General features: G+C 45.0%; 1 protein-coding gene across 3 annotated transcripts in view; it reads left to right on the top strand.

The window, feature by feature from the left end:
• The first annotated feature begins 8,421 nt into the window (after positions 1-8,421).
• Positions 8,422-15,592, top strand: part of CA5B (carbonic anhydrase 5B) — a 39,716-nt gene continuing 32,545 nt past the window's right edge. For 2 of the 3 annotated variants that reach the window (XM_060086823.1, XM_060086821.1), the window contains exon 1: positions 8,455-8,499. The gene's annotated coding sequence lies outside the window, so the exon portion shown is untranslated. Of the gene's footprint in view, positions 8,500-15,592 lie in introns of all 3 variants that reach the window. The other variant, XM_060086822.1, reaches the window with a different exon arrangement.

The following is a 15,592-nucleotide window of genomic DNA, read 5'->3' as shown; positions in this document are numbered from 1 at the left end:
CCACATTTTCTTTATCCATTCATCCATCAATGGACACTTAGGTTATTTCTATATCTTGGCTATTGTAAATAATGCTGCAATGAACACGGAGGTGCATTTATCTTTTTGAATTAATCGTTTCATTTTCTTCAAATAAATGCCCAGAAGTGGAATTGTTGGATCATATGGTAGTTCTATTTTTAATTTTTTGAGGAACTTCCATACTGTTTTCCATAGTAGCTGCACCAATTTATATTCCCACATGGGTTCCCTTTTCTCCACATCCTCACCAACACTTGTTATTTTTTATCTTTTTGATAATAGCCATTCTAACAGGTATGAGGTGATATCTCACTGTGGTTCTGATTTGCATTTCCCTGATGATTAGTGATGATGAGCATCTTCTCATGTACCTGCTGACCATTTGTATGTCTTCTTTGGAAAAATGTCTATTCAGATCCTCTGCCCATTTTTTTGAAATTTTATTTATTTTTGGCTGTGTTGGGTCTTTGTTGCTGCACGCAGGCTTTCTCTAGTTGCAGCGAGCGGGGGCTACTCTTCATTGCGGCACGCGGGCTTCTCATTGCGGTGCCCTGCCCTTTTTTTTTTTTTTTTTTGCTGTACGCGGGCCTCTCACTGTTGTGGCCTCTCCCGTTGCAGAGCACAGGCTCCGGACACACAGGCTCCGCGGCCATGGCTCGCGGGCCCAGCCGCTCCGTGGCATGTGGGATCTTCCGGGATCGGGGCACGAACCCGTGTCCCCTGCATCGGCAGGCGGACTCTCAACCACTGCGCCACCAGGGAAGCCCTCTGCCCATTTTTTAATCACTTTTTTTTTTTGCTATTGTGTTGTATGAGTTCTTTACATATTTTGGATATTAACATCTTTTCAGAAAAATGATTTGCAAATATTTTCTCCCATCCTGTAGGCTGCCTTTTCATTTTGTTGACGATTTCCTTTGCTGTACAGAAACTTTTTAGTTTGACATAGTCCCACTTGTTTATTTGCTTTTGTTGCCCTTGCTTTTGGAGTCAGGTCTGTAAAATCATTGCCAATACCAAATGTCATTCATTTCTTACCTTAAAAAATAACAGGCAGGGCCTCCCTGGTGGCGCAAGTGGTTGAGAGTCCGCCTGCCGATGCAGGTGATACGGGTTCGTGCCCCGGTCTGGGAGGATCCCATATGCCGTGGAGCGGCTGGGCCCGTGAGCCATGGCCGCTGAGCCTGCGCGTCCGGAGCCTGCGCGTCCGGAGCCTGTGCTCCGCAACGGGGGAGGCCACAACAGTGAGAGGCCCGCATACCGCAAAAAAAAAAAAAAAAAAAAAAAAACAGGCAATTTGGGAATTCCCTGGCAGTCCAGTGGTTAGGACTCCACACTTCCACTGCTCTGGGCCTCAGTTTGAGGGAACTAAGATCCCTCAAGCCACACAGTGCAGCCAAAAACAAAAAAAAAAAAAAGGAAAAGAGATCAAATACAGACTGTAAGTCACTGTGTTGATTTTTATGTAGTTAGCAATAGCTTTCTTCCACAAGCTTTCTTCCTTCTCTACTTCCTTGAGGTGTAAACTTAGGTTATTTATTTGAGTTTGTGGGGCAGGAGGTAGTGTGACCTGGGAGGGAGGGATATGATGCAACGAGGGCATGACCAGAATGCGACAGGCATGGGTCCTGAGGGAAAGACTGGTAGAAAATCAGGAAATGAATTCTTTCTCCCACAATTCCATTTTCTCTCTCAAATTTTCTGACTCTCCCACAATTCTCCATACTAACCCACAAATCCGTTTTCCCCTAGAATCCTCTTGCTCTTCCACAATTCTGTTTTCTTGCATTATCCTCTGTGCTCTCCCACAATGCTACCTCTCTCCCGTAGTCTTCTATGCTTTCACACATCCTCCTGCTCACCCACAACCCCCCATGCTTTCCCACAATCCTTGGTGCTCTCCACAATCCTCTATGTTCTTCCATAATCCTGTGCTCTCCCACAACCCTCCAGTGCTTTCCCACAATCCTCTGTCTCTTCCACAGTTCTCCCACAATCTTCCTGCTCTCCCACAATTCCCCAAGGTTTCTCACAATTCCTCATACTTTCCCACAATCCTCTGTCTCTTCCACAGTTCTCCCACAATCTTCCTGCTCTCCCACAATTCCCCAAGGTTTCTCACAATTCCTCATACTTTCCCACAATCCTGTGCTCTCCCATAATCCTCCAGTGATTTCCTATAATCCTCTGTTTCTCCCACAATTCCCCATGCTTTCCCACAATCCTTCTGCTCTCCCACAATCCTCTGGGATCTCCCACAATTCTCCATGCTATCCCATAATTCTGTGTCTTCCCTCATCCTCTACACTATTCCATAATTCTGGGCTGTCCCACAATCCCCTGTGCTCTCCCACAATTCTGTTTTCTTTCATAATTCTTTCTTTTTTCCCAGAATACTCCATGCCCTCCCACAATCCTTCATTATCTCCCACAAGTCTCTGTTCTCCCATAATTTCATGTCTTACCCACAATTCTCCCTGATGGGTAGGTAAGGGTCTTGGCTATAAGTGCCAGAGTATGGCTATGGATAACTGGTGTGTGGCCCTAACAGGACAGGCATGCTAGATTGAGATGTGTGATCGTGAAGGAGCAAAACTGGCATAACCTAGGAGAGAGGGCATGACTCATAGCAAGAGGGCATGGCCAGAAGGTGAGGAGTGGTCCTGCAGGAAGGATACAGGTAGAGTAGGGGTGAATTCTTTTTCTTTCTTTCTTTCTTTCTTTTTTTTTTTTTTTTTTTTTGGCCATGCTGCATGGCTTGTGGGATCTTAGTTCCCTGAACAGGGATGAAACCTGGGGCCTCCGCAGTGAAAGCATGGAGTCGTAACCACTGGACTGTCAGGGAATTCCCGTGAATTCTTTTTCTTGATCTCCCACAATACCTTGCTTTTCCCACAGTTTCTTGTCTCTCCCACAGCTCTGTTTTCTCCCACAATCCTCCCACTCTTCCACAATTCCCCATGCTCTCCCACAATGCTGTGGCTCTCCCACAATCCCATGTGCTCTCCTACATCCTCCACACTCTCCCACAATCATTCCAGTAGGTCTCCTCCCAAATTCTGCTTTCTCCCAGAATTCTCTGTTGTCTCCCAAAATGCTCCATTCTCTCCCACCATTACCTATCTGTCCCAGAATTCTCTCCCATAATTTCATGTCTCTTCTAACTCTCTTTGACTCTCAGGTAGGGAACATGGGTATAATGCAGCATAGAGTGGTTCTGAATGGAGAATAAAGTGCCAAGGAAACATCTGGGGAAGTGGCCATAGCAGGAGAGGTGGGTTGGCAGCTTTAGGGGGCATTGTGATCATGAAGGTGCAAAGATGGCAAAGCAGAAGAGGCAGGGCAAATGCAAAGGGTGAATTCTCAGTCTCTCCCATAATACCCTGCCTTTCCCACAATTCCTTCTCTCTCCCCAAATTCCCTACCTCTTATATATCTCTGTTCTCATCCACTATTCTCTGTTTTAACCCACAATTCTCCATGTTGTCACACAATTGGTTTTCTCCCACAATTTTGTCTCTTCCAGATTTCTATTTCTTCCCACAAAGTACCTTTCCCACAATTCTCTGTTCTATCCCATAATTGTATCTTTCCCAAAATTCTTTGTGGTGCCTTGGTAGTCAGCATGTGATTTAAGGTATGCAGCAGGTATAGCTCTGGCAGTAGCTTTGTAGTCACAGCATTAAGCAGAAGGCTTAGCTTACTGCAATAAGCGGGAAAAGGACATGGCCTAGATGAATGTTAGAAGCTTACCCAGGCTGTGTGGCTAACATGGAGTGCAAAGATTGTCTGGGAAAAGTAGGAACATGGAAGGGAGGAGGGATGGGAAGTGGCTCAGATGAGAAAGATTTGGTCAGGCAGAATGCAGGGGTGAGACTCTAGAGGGATGGGAATGGTCATGAAGGAGCATAGGAGCAGCCAAGGGAATGTCCTGAGTCTGGGAGGCACAGGGGGCAGTGATTAGGACTGAGCTCAGGTGGCAAGGCCAAGGTGTAAGGGGCCAATTCTCTGTCTCTCTCACAATACCTTGTGTATTAGGGTTCTCTAGAGAAACGGAACCAATAAGAGATACACACATATACAGGGAGACAGAGAGAGAAAGAGAAGAACAGAAAGAGAACTATTTAAGGCAGTGGTCCCCAACCTTCTTGGCACCAGGGACCGGTTTCATGGAAGACAATTTTTCTATGGATGGGGGGTGGGGTGGGGGATGGTTTGGGGATGATTCAAGCGCATTACATTTATTGTACACTTTATTTATATTATTATTACATTGTAACATATAATGAAATAATTACACAACTCACCATAATGCTGACAGGAGGCGGAGCTCAGGTGGTAATGCGAGTGATGGGGAGCAGCTGTAAATACAGATGAAGCTTCGCTCACTCGCCTGCCACTCACCTCCTGCTGTACAGCCCAGTTCCTAACAGGCCACAGACCAGTACCGGTCCATGGCCCAGGGGTTGGGGATCCCTGGCTCGACTGATTGTGGAGGCTTGACAACTCCATAACCTGCAGGGTAGCCTGGCAGGCTGGAGACCCAGGGAAAAGTTGAGCTGAGTCCAAACACAGTTGGCTGATAGAATTTCTCCAGGGGAGGTCAGTCTTTGTTCTATTAAGGCTTTCAACTGTTGGATGAGGCCCATCCACATGATGAAGGGCACTATGCTTTACTCAGTCCACTGATTTTCATGTTAATATCATCCCCCTCCCAAGCCCTACCTTCACAGAAGCATCCAGAATAATGTTTGACCAACATTGAGCACTGAGCACTGTAGCCCAACCAAGTTGACACATAAAATTAACCATCACACCCTGTCTCCTAAAATTCCTTGTCTCTCCCACAGTTCTCTGTTCTTGCCCACAATCTTTCACTCCCTCCCAGAATTCTTTCTCCCATCATTCTTTTCTATCCCACAATTATTTTTCTCCCACAATTCTTCTTTTACTCACAAATTTCCCCATTCTCTCCCACACTTCTCCATTCCCTTCTATAATTATCCATTTTCTACCATAATCTTCTGTTCTATCCCACAAGTCCCCATTTTCTCCTGCGATTCTTTCTGTCAAAAAAGTGTTCATTCTCTCTCACAAGTCTCTGCTCTTTCACACAATTATTTATTATAGCAAGTGACTAAAAATCTTGTAATTCTGTCTTTAAATGTGTATTTCTACCTCCCTATGAGTTTTCTGAAGATGGAAAAATTATAAATATGTAAGTTTCATATAACATACTATATATTTCTCTCCTCAATGCTACTCAAAATGTGTCCCATCAGCAGGTGCCAGTACAGACACTGTTACCAGACTAGGATGAGAAGAGGAACTTGCCCCAGAAGGGAAAACAATTCATTGCTTCCTTCATCAATAAAGTCTTGCTATGAAAAAAAAAAAACTGTCATCCTAACTAAACAATGTGCTTAGTGACAGATCAGATTTACATTCTAGTTCAAGTTTCTTATCTCAGCTTGGACCAGTAACCAGCAGTTCATGGACTGGCACCTGAGCAGCACTGCCTTTTTTCATTATAATCTAGTTCCTGGTGTATAAATAAGCAGTCACTGAAGTAGTCAACAAGCAGGCACTGAAGAGATAAAGGAATCAATGAATCTTGAACAACATCATTCATTTAGCAATATTTAAAGAGCATCCACAGATGTGCCAGGTACTGTGTTAAGTGCTGGGAATATAAAGTTGAACTAACTTGTCAAAGTCTCTGCTCTTGTAGAATTTACTTTCTAGTAAGCAACCAACAAACAAACAATCCAATATACAGATAAACAAATAATTTCAAATCATGAGATATAACATGAAGAAAATGAAACAGATAATGTGACAGAGGGAGAAGTGGGGCTACTATTCAAGGTGTCTTTTGTAAACAGCAGGTTTACATCTCCTGGGAGACTGCTTGAAAGGCAGACTCTCAGGTCACACCCCAGAACCACTGAGTCAGAGTCTGCATTGTAACAAGACCTCCAGGTGATCCCTATACCCAGTACAGATTGAGAGGCTCTGGATATAACTTCAGATATGGTTGCCAAGAGAGACATCTCTAAAGAGGTGGCATTTTAGCTGAGAACTGAATGATGAGAACAAGCCAGCCGTGTAAATCTAGCAAAGAATGGTCTGAACAATGGGAACAGCATAGGAAAATGTTCTGAGATAGGAGTGGACAGGGGAAGGCCAGTGTGGATGGGATAGAGTGAGATAGGGACCTTGAACTCTCTACTGTCGGGTATTTATCAAAAGCCCTATAACAAGAACTGTTGATTTGGAGTGACTACACAAAAGCCCTGGATACAAGACCTCTTTTCTACAAATCAGGGACACCAGATAGGGTTTTGCATGCAGCCACTCATCCATTCTGCACCCATGACAGACATTGCTAATCAATCACAGAACTTCTTCCTTCTGAGCCTAGACAAAGCCACGAAAGTCAACACAGTTATTTAAGCAGCCACTACACATGGCTCAAAGTTGACGTATGAGTTGAAACCTATTTGCCATCCTGGGGAACGATTATCAAATTGCTACCCTGAATTAAGCCAGACCATTAAGGGCCTGTGTACTTGGATGAACAGAAAATTTTTGACGGTTCAAAGAATTGATTAATGCACTGTGCTTTGTAATTGCGCCAACAGTTTACATTGAGGGGACCTGTGTTTAACTCTTTATTTCCCACTTAGGTCACTACATCATCTATACTGTATAGATCTATACATCTATACTAAAGAAATGGGATTTCTCCCAGGACTAAAATTCAAGCAAAACTGTGTTTCTAAAAGAACAAAAGGTTGATTTTTATCTTATGAACACTGGAAGACCTTAAAATGATAGCTATTTCCTCTTTTCTATTGCCATTCATAAGCTTGGGGGCAAATCTCTGGCCCATCTTAAACAATTATTTTGGATCTGATGGCTTATTCACTTAAATGCTAATCTTATCATCAGCTGCATTATTCTCCTTCCATTAAGTTCCCCTTTCCCTGGCTCCTTCCACTATTTCGTTTATCCAGTAACGTCTATATTTTAGTAAGGTGCTTCAAATCATTTATGGAAGAAGGTGAGGTAGAACTAACTGTACAAAATCAACTCATTAATTTGTACAGGCTGCATTTGGGCCAATTTCTGTGAGTTCATTTTCCAGGCAAAAATGACTAACAGTTGAAACATTTTATAAATGAGGCAGCGTTCTCGGGGTCAGGGTGAGTTCTGTTGAAAGTGTTCTTTTCTCTGTGTTCCTTCTAGCACAGCATGTTGAATATTCCCACTATCTTCAAGCCAGAAATGCAATGGAGGGTGGGAAGAGAAGAAAAAGTAACCAAATATGCTATCATAAAATCTTTATTGTTGGCATATGAAGAAATAAAAGCAGCAAATCTTACTGCTAAGAAGTGGAAATGTTATCTTTCTACACATGCAAATAGGGTTTCAATGAAGATTTTAGAATTTATTGTGTAAAGAAGTGTACTAAGTCCTATAAAAGTGGCTTCCTATGTTTGCCACCCAAAATATTCCTACTAATCCAATCAGGAAGACCTGTGATTACCAAATCCTTTTCTACCTATCAACCTCTTGCCACATCTCTTGCTCCTCATTTCTTGTCATGTCCAAATCCAAGTTGGGACAACTTCTTACTGTAAGCTCCTTGAGGCTTATTTGTCAAGGGAGCATGCACTCAATAAATATGATTTGAATGAATGAATCTGAGGTCATCAGCCGGAGACATCAGGAAATACAGTTCTACTTACTCCATTCATCTGCCTAGCATTTAAGGTCCGATGAGGGACTAGAAGGAGCACTAGTGACAGTTCTGGCTTAAAGAACGTGAAAACTGGCTGGAAAAAGCACGGTTCCATAATTCCAGTTCAGAGGATATGAAAACTGGGTCGAAGAAACTCGGATAAATTGGACATGAAAACTAGAGGGAGAATGACGGTTGCAAGACCCGTCCACTGTTTGCGTTTCCCTGAGCCACCTGCTCTCAGTATATCTAGTCTTGATGTTTGGAAATGGGGAGAAACCTCAGGAAAGTAATTTTTTAAGCCTTGGGTCTGATTTCACCCGACAAAACTTCGCCAGAGCTCAGTTCCCAGGGCCTGGGAGGGTTTCTCTAGAGACAAGGTGGGGGCCGCCCACGTGACCTCGAATTCCCGCGACAAAGTCCTGCCCCAAGGGGGTAGCGTGAGGGGCTAAGCGCGTCTTGAGGGGAGGGACCAGAGCGGAACGCAGGGACGTAACCAAGGGGGAGAGGCTGGCCCAGGCGTAACTCTGAACGTGGTCCGGGAGAGAAGGGCGTGACTTTGGCGCCAGGCCAAAGGGCAGGGACCGGCTCGGTCTGGAAGGGCGTGACCTAGGGGAGCATGGGCGTGGTCTGGGCTGTGGGCATAATAGGGGCGTGGCTACGAGGGCCAAGGGCTCCTGCCGAGGGTCCCGGGGCGAGCTGCAAGGACCGCGCTCTGGGGAAAGGCTCAGGTAAGGGTGGGCAGCCGAGTGGAATGGGGGCTATGGCGGGGGCAGGCCAGGTCTCGGAGCCCAGACAGCTGTTGGTCCTGCGAGTAGCTGCCTGGGGACTACGGAGGCCAGTAGGGCATCGCCCCCCCAACCCGTTCTCCCTCCCTCCCCACAGCCCTCTTCTTCTACCGTGGGAGTCACCAACCAGATGGCTGCACCTCCTTTAGGATTATTTGCACTCGACGGGTAAACAGCTGTCTCAGGGAATTTGTCAGGGCGTGAGGGCAGTTCCTTAGGAGGGAGGTTTTGCTAGGGGTGGTTGGATGTGAATAACTCAGAAGTCCAACCTGCTGTGAAATAGCTGAAGACTGGAATAAGAGCTACAAATCTGAGATTGCAGTTCCAGAAACCGAGGCGCGGCAAGCTGGGACTGACTTGGGTCTTCATTGTGTTTCTCCCCGCCCACTCACCACCTCGGAATATGCCTGGGTCTGAGAACGGAGTCACAAACACCCCCAGGGCAGGGGATCCGCAGCACAGCTGTGTCACGTGGACAAATCCGAAATTTCTTTTGCCTTTTTTGTGTGTGTGTGCCCCGCCCCAGAACTGGAGGAGAACCTCCGAAATACAAACATTGTTGATGTCTGTGAGTCTTTGTGGCATTCAGTGTTAAATGCTACTGCCTTGAGGCTGGTGCAGCTTGTTAATATAAGTGCCCTCCCTCTCTGGCATATTTTCACTGGGGAAATTTGAGAAATACGAGAAGTTAATGTGCACACCTTAATCTGGATAGAGCTTGTTCTCACCCGACCACTGAAAACCACATTGCTTTCCCCTTCCCCTTCTTCCTTTACTGCTAGTCTGGCCATCTTCGCTCTGCTATTAAAAACCTTGCTGGAGGGCTTCCCTGGTGGCGCAGTGGTTGGGAGTCCGCCTGCCGATGCAGGGGACACGGGTTCGTGCCCCGGTCCAGGAGGATCCCACATGCCGCGGAGCGGCTGGGCCCGTGAGCCATGGCCGCTGAGCCTGCGCGTCCGGAGCCTGTGCTCCGCAACGGGAGAGGCCACAGCAGTGAGAGGCCCGCGTACCGCAAAAAAAAAAAAAAAAAAAAAAAAAAGCCTTGCTGGAATATGGAAAGGAGTAGCAGATTTCTCTGGTGAGGGAAGCTGCCCCAGACCCTATCCCTTGTCTGCCCCTCCACATCCCTCAGAACAGTCACTGTTCTTACACATTTTGGGAATGGAAAACCTTTGAGCTATCTAGGGCCTTCCTCCTTTACTCAGACAATTTTTACATAGTACCAGGACTGAAATTCACCAAAAGGCCAAGCGCAGCAGGGACCATTCTCTCTGCCTGTACACACCTGGCCTGTTGTCCCTGGAGCCAGGCAAAAGGCTGTGACTGCTCACAGAACTCAATAAAGACTGAGTAAATTATGAGTAAATATGAATTTTGGAAATCTGACGGAAGGAGGGAAATGCATTTCATCTCAATTGGCCACACTGGGGTAGTTAACTGCAGCACACAAAGCCGTTACTAGAAACGTATTGTGAAACCTTTGGCAACCCCAGATTGGGATCCTGCTCTCAGAGAAGTGGCTGAGAGGAAGAAGTTCAGCTTTCTCAGTCAAGACATGGCAACATAACCTCTAATTTCCATTTCAGGGAATTGCAAAAGCCTTGCTTCCTTTGGAAATCAGGAGGTGAGAAAAGGAAAGGTCAGTTTGATGAGAATCAAGGAATTCTTTTTTCAATGTAATTGTAACGTTTAGTCAGAGTATTTTTTTTGCCGTTTTGCATAATATAGATGGCTTAATCAGGCAGAGTTCAAACTACTGTCATTTAATAAATACATGATTTATACATGATTTTTTAAAGGCTTTCAGAATCTTTTTTTTTTCCTCACACACTTCCAAGTCTGCAAAACAGATAAGGGATGTATTAGTAAGATCCAAAGACATACATAATTTATTAGTGAAAGCAAAGGTATACAGTACAGAAAACTTAGCTCTTCTGGGGCCCCTCCAACCCATGGTCCCATCTTTAAGGACAGACTTAAGTAAGGACAGATTTTCTGTGACATCCAGTAATGTCTGCTAGTAGTTCACTGCTACGTATTATGTTTGATAATTAAACATCTGTGGTTTCACTAGCTTGGGCTTTATAACACCCATGGGTAAGTTTAAATAACCACCTCTCAATAAATTCTAACTTTTAATGTAACAGAGAGGATTGGCCTTTGGCTTCAGCATAAAGCTAAAAGCTACAGGTATTGGAGCCTAGCATTAGCTACATTTCCTTTCTATTAGGATTTCCCTGGAACCCTCCTTGCCCCTGACCTTCCATGCTCCGTTCCTTCCTTGGTTGCCTTTGACTGTTCCTTCTCCATCTCTTGGCCTCCTTAATCACTCCATTTTGTTAGTCTCTATACACCCGTTACCCCTGGGGAGGGGGGATTTTCCTTCTCTCTCTAGCCTCACAACCTCTCCTGACCACCAGAGCTGCACTGCCAACTGTCCCTAGCCCTTTCCTCTCGCCTGCCCCCTTGGCACCTCAAACCCAACAGAATTAGCAGTAAGAGTGCCATCTTTCCCTCCCCGCCAGCTCCTGTGCCGGGTTCTGTTTCTTTGTTCAGGGGTTCATCCTCGTTCTAGCATGAGGTGGAATATTCTACCATATTCCCTCACTTGAATTATTGGAATTTCATTTCAAACTCCACATGCCCAAATCTGAGCTGCTGATGTCCCACGCAAAACCTTTTCCGTACACAGTCTTCCCATCTCAGTTCGTGGCAAGTCCATCCTCGCAGTTGTTTAGGCCAAGCATCTGCCAGTCATCTCTGACTGCTTTCTTTCACATCTTACGGGCCGTATCCCCAGGATACATCCGGTACCCAGCCACTTCTCACCACGTCCACTGCAACATCCTTAGTTCCAGCCCCTGGGTTATCCTGAATGGGCTCCCTGCTTCTTTCTTCCACCCTGGTCAGTTTCCAGTAGGGCACTGTGAATGAGCTTTAAGGAACGTAAATCAGATTATGCCCCTCCTCTACTTCAGAAACTCCACCGTCTCCACAGTGGGGAACCTTTACAATGGCCTAGATTTCTCCTTGATCTGGACCTCATCTCCTACCACCTTACTTTGGCTTCACTCCACTCCTGCCATATTGGCTACCTCACTGTCCCTTGAATGCGCCAGACAAGCTCGCACCTCAGGGTCTGCACAGGCATTTCCCTCTGCCTGGAATACCCTTTCTTCTGAGAGCCGTATAACTAATTCCTTCACCTCTTTCAATCCTTTGCTCAAGTATCACCTTCTCAGTAAGGCCTTTCCTGAGCAATTTATTTAAAATGCAACACCCCCTCCCCTGTGGCACTCCAAATTTACCTTACCCTGCTCCACTCAATTAGTCTGTCTCCCCCTACTAGGACGTAAACTCTACAAGGATGGGGACTTTGTTTTATTCCCCTCATGAACCTAAAACAGTGCCTAGCAGTTAATAAATGTTTGATTGGTGTCCTGATGAATGACAGAATAAGAGTGATGGATTGAATGCACGATGGTAGAAGGAATCACCTCCTCACTGACTTTCCTGGCTCCCCTCTTTGCCCACTCCCATCCATCCTGTGCTGAGCTAACAGAATCATCAGAAACTGTCAGTGCTTCATTCTATGCACACAGAATAACACCTGAAAGCCTTCTCGTCTCTTGGAAATTCATATTCCCTGAATTAATCTCAAATCCCCATGCAGCTCTGCCTTCCACTGTGTCCCCTGGGTATCTACTTAGCCAACACCTTAAAAAATATTCACAGCAGACTTGGGATGATGAGAAGTTCAGATACATTTGGTTTTGTTACAAAAAACAGGATTGGGGGTTTTTTTGTCGAAAAATACAAAAGGTAATCTTCAGAGTCAGTGTCTCCCTGCAGTGAGGTCAGCAGCATCCTTACGGGACAGACAGAGGTTCAGCTCTCCAGGCCACTACGTGCAGCCCGCCACTGGGTGGGCAATGGGGAAGATGACCAAGAGTGAGGGTGATGTCAGGTCCTCTGGAGCTCTCGTGGCCCCCTAGCCCTAGAGAGCCAGTCTGAAAGTGGGCAGTAGACACTTCCTCTGGGCCCGGTGTCATGGGCCTCAGCAACGTGCACAGGCAGCATGACTGCAGAGTGCAGGGCAGTCCCCAGGGCATGGTCACGGCCCTGGCAGTCAGCCCCAGCCTGTAGTCAGCTCACCCTGGCCTCAGTGCTTTCCTGATGGCTCTCCATGGAGCTAGACCAAGGATCAGTTACCCAGACTTCTCCAGGTGCCATGTCAACAGGCCTCAGACCTCCCCACAGCTCCACACGCAGGGCCAAGTGCGTGGCCACTTTTCTGTACAACTCCCTCAGCCATCAGGCATGCCTTTGGCCTTGTCTTATCACGACCTTCCCTTTGAAGGACAAGCCAGCATGTCCCTTCTGTTGAGTGTACCTTACACTTGGCATTGTCTTCCTGGAAATGAGTAAGTTTCTTCTTTCATCTAGATTGTAAGCAAGAAAGGCGTCCTTTTCCACATGTTTGCCCACCTCCCCTGACACTGAGACTGATTACTGAACAAACCCAAGCCTCTTTCCGTTTCATCCCCAGTTGTCCGCTGTGGCCTTGGCTCTTAAGCACCCCTGCCCTCCCTTAAATGTCCTAATCACCCCTGACATTATTCCTGTCCGTCTCTCTGCCTTTGCGCCTCCTGTTAAAACTGTCTCTCCCCTCTGACCCACGGTTCAGATGCTACCCCTCCTGAAACTTAGAACCTCTGCCCTCTACGTTCTCATTGAATTAAGTTAGCGCTGTCATCACATCTGACTTTAAGAAGTATTTGTTTAATTATGCTAAAGTGAAATAAGTCAGACTCGGAACAAAAATACTGTACGATCCCACTTATATGAAATATCTAGAATAGGCAAATACATAGAGACAGAAAGTAGAACAGAGGTTACTGGGGGCTGTGAGGTGGGGAGGAATGGGGACTTACTGTTTAATGAGTACAGAGTTTGTATTGGGGACGATAAAAAAGTTTGGGGTATAGATAGTGGTGATGGTGACACAACACTGTGAATGTATTTAATGCCACTGAATTGTACACTTTAAAAAAGCTAAAACGATAAGTATGTTTATTTTACTACAATAAAAAAGGTAACTCAAAAAAGAGAAGTTATTTGTTTAAATAGTTTTTCTATGTAGATTGCAAGCTTGTGAAAATAAGGAGAAAACACAACTTTTTCATCTTAACCCAGCACAGTGCTTTGCATGAGATAATCGCTCATTATTGCTCCAATTCAGGAATGGAAGTCAATGGAAAGGAGCACAGAATTAAGGCAAGGTTTCCCCATATCTCTTACCAATTTTTGAAACTTTACAAATTGATTTTATCAGACAGAATCCTATTTAGTTGGAATTATTTGATGATACTGTCTTAAAAAGAAAAAAATGACATTAAAAATCATCTGAAACTGCTATTTTCTTAATTTTTGTACTTATATCATGGGCAGCATTTTAGCAAACTCAATTTGAGTAATAGTAACTTCCATTTGCATAATACGTAACAGGATTTTCTGGGATTTTTCTCAGACCTTACACCATTTGAAGTCACAGAGAGTCAACTTCTTGTACAGTGTTACTGAACAACTGTTTTTCCTGCTCCTCTGGTTCTGGATTCTTTCTTGCATAAGTTGGAGGGCGCACATTAAGTCTTAATCTTTTTGTTTTGTTTTATTTTGTTTGTTTTTGGCCGTGCTGTGCAGCATGCGGGGATCTTAGTTCCCCGACCAGGGATTGGACCCGTGCCCCCTGCATTGGGAGCGTGGAGTCTTATCCACTGGACTGCCAGGGAAGTCCCTTAAGTCTTAATCTTAAACATTTCAGTTCATATAATCCTTTTACCCTGCTGATCTGCGATTATAAACTGTGCTGTTTCTTGCTGGACATAGTCTTATAAGTCAGAAGCATAGGGCTTCCCTGGTGGCGCAGTGGTTAAGAATACGCCCGCCAATGCAGGGGACACGGGTTCGAGCCCTGGTCCAGGAAGATCCCACATGCCGCGGAGCAGCTAAGCCCGTGCGCCACAAACACTGAGCCTGTGCTCTAGAGCCCGCGTGCCACGACTACTGAAGCCTGCGTGCCACAACTACTGAAGCCCACGCACCTAGAGCCCGAGCTCTGCAACAAGAGAAGCCACCGCAATGAGAAGCCTGCGCACCGCAAATAAATAAATAAATAAAAGTTAGAAGCATAAAGTTCTGAACCTGAGTGCTCATCCAAGACTAGAGTGGAGATATCAAGAGAGAAGTGAAGTGTTTACATTAAGGGATAGGTAGGCACTGGGAAAGTATCCTGTTACTGGGCTTTTGTGCTATGTTTTTAAGTTTGAAAACCTGATAGTTTTCATATTCTGTCAATAAAGTATTACCAAGGACTATTTCATACAGATAACTTTCATGGAGAAGAAACTATGAATTTGGAGGATATTTTCCTATGGAAAATAAAATCATGGATAAGTTTCTAAGATGTCTCGGATTTGCTTCAAAATAATCCAGGGCGGGGAAGTGGGGGGCGGGGCATAAATAAAACTTGCTTAGCCACCAACAGATAATTGTTGAAATGAAGTATTAGGTACATAGGTGGTTTTATTACAGCATTTTCACTGTTTCTATAAGTTTGAAGTTTTCCAAAATAAAAAATTTTTTAAAAGCAGAAATAGATTCTGAATTGAGGTGGCCAATTGTCCATTCTCTAAGGCTGCTCAGTTAATTCAGTTAATGATATTTCAAATATTAAGATATTTGAAAATGAGATACTCATTTGGTTCAAGGCACTATCAAGATAGTATCTTGAAAGTTCATTACCAGTCTCTATTTGAAATCGTGTCAGACTTTGAGTATCTTAAATAAGGTACATTTTGGCATACGTACTCCCTCCAAAAACGTATATATACAAACACACATAAAACTATAAACAAAAGTGATTTTAACTTGGTTTGAAAATATCAAACAACTTTTGGCAATGCAGACATACTTTATGTGTCACAGGCCTAAAGACCCCAGGTAGGGAGTTAGGCCTGCAGGGGAGGAGCCTCCC

This window comes from Mesoplodon densirostris, chromosome X (genome assembly GCF_025265405.1).
Source record: "Mesoplodon densirostris isolate mMesDen1 chromosome X, mMesDen1 primary haplotype, whole genome shotgun sequence".
Classification (NCBI taxonomy): domain Eukaryota; kingdom Metazoa; phylum Chordata; class Mammalia; order Artiodactyla; family Ziphiidae; genus Mesoplodon; species Mesoplodon densirostris.
This window is presented reverse-complemented; position numbering and strand designations above follow the sequence as displayed.